Raw genomic sequence first — 891 nt, 5'->3', positions numbered from 1 at the left:
TATATATATATATATTTACATACACACACACACGCACATATATATATATATATATGTATGAATGTATACATATATATGTGTATGTATAAATGTATACATATGTGTGTGTGTATGTAATTACACACACATACATTATATGTCCATTCATACACACGTCTTACACATACATATATAAACGTTCCCCCACACACATATATATACATATATATATATATATATATATATACACATATAATATATATGTATATACAAATACATACATATATATGTATACATATATATATACACACATACGCACGCATATATATATATATATATAAACATACACACACACAAACACATATATATATACATACATACATACATACATATACATGTGTGCGCGAGCGCGTGTATATGTTCATATGTGTGTGTATATTCAGTATTTTGGTAATTCCTTTACACCACAGCGTCAACCAAACAAACTTTCCACAGTAAAACAATTGCTGCGATCGATTCCTTGCAAAGTTCGCACCAATTTGGTTTTGAAAATATTGCAACGAAAGTTTTGCTGCTCGTAGAAATATTTTTTGTTACAGAAACGAAACTGAATCAAGTAGATTAAACTCTCATACAATTTTTTGGTTTTGGGGTCGCTTTAGTTTCTTATTCTTTTCATTGTCTCACACGATCTGTGATGTGTGTGAGTTCGCATGTGTGAGTGTATGTGTGCATATATATATATATATATGTGTGTGTGTGTGTGTGTGTGTCTATATATGCGCGCGCGCGTCTATATCTCTGTGTGTGTGTGCGCGTGTGTGTTCGGGTTGTATTATTTAGATAGTGTAGGTCCAGTAGTTGTGATTAGCAATCCTGATATATAATTACGTGAGCACACACACACACACA

This window comes from Octopus bimaculoides, chromosome 7 (assembly GCF_001194135.2).
Source record: "Octopus bimaculoides isolate UCB-OBI-ISO-001 chromosome 7, ASM119413v2, whole genome shotgun sequence".
NCBI classification, from domain to species: domain Eukaryota; kingdom Metazoa; phylum Mollusca; class Cephalopoda; order Octopoda; family Octopodidae; genus Octopus; species Octopus bimaculoides.
The sequence above is the reverse complement of the archived record's forward strand: the minus strand, read 5'-3'. Positions refer to the sequence as shown.